Consider the following 576-nt stretch of genomic DNA (forward strand, 5'->3'; position numbering starts at 1 on the left):
ACACTGTAGTTCTGAACCTTTGGTCTCTGGGATTATTGGCATGTGCCACTGAGCTAAGTTTATGCTATTCTGTAGATTGAACCCATATGTGCTACACAAGAACTCTGAGCTACATTCCCCTAAAATAATGCTTTGATTATTTCATTTTAATTTTTGAGAAAGGGATATGGTAAGTCCAGGGCTGGCCTTGAACCACCATACCTGACAAAAATTCTCTTTAAAACATGTCCTCTGTGCTTTGTGACCTCCGAACTTGAAGAATAAAAAGATTACGGAAGACAGATGTGATGGCTCATGTCTGTAATCTCAGTACTTGGGAAGCCGCAGGAGGAGGATGAAGAATTCAAGGATAGCCAGGCAGTGGTGGCTAGGAGGCAGAGGCAGGCAGATTTCTGAGTTCAAGGCCAGCCTGGTCTACAGAGTGAGTTCCAGGACAGCCAGGATTACACAGAGAAACCCTGTAACAAATGAACAAACAAACAGAATTCAAGGCTAGCCTGGGCTATATCTCAATCATTCAGCATGTCTTAAAAACAAAAACAAGGGGGCTGGAGAGATGGCTCAGCGGTTAAGAGC

This window comes from Mus pahari, chromosome 5, assembly GCF_900095145.1.
Source record: "Mus pahari chromosome 5, PAHARI_EIJ_v1.1, whole genome shotgun sequence".
NCBI lineage: Eukaryota > Metazoa > Chordata > Mammalia > Rodentia > Muridae > Mus > Mus pahari.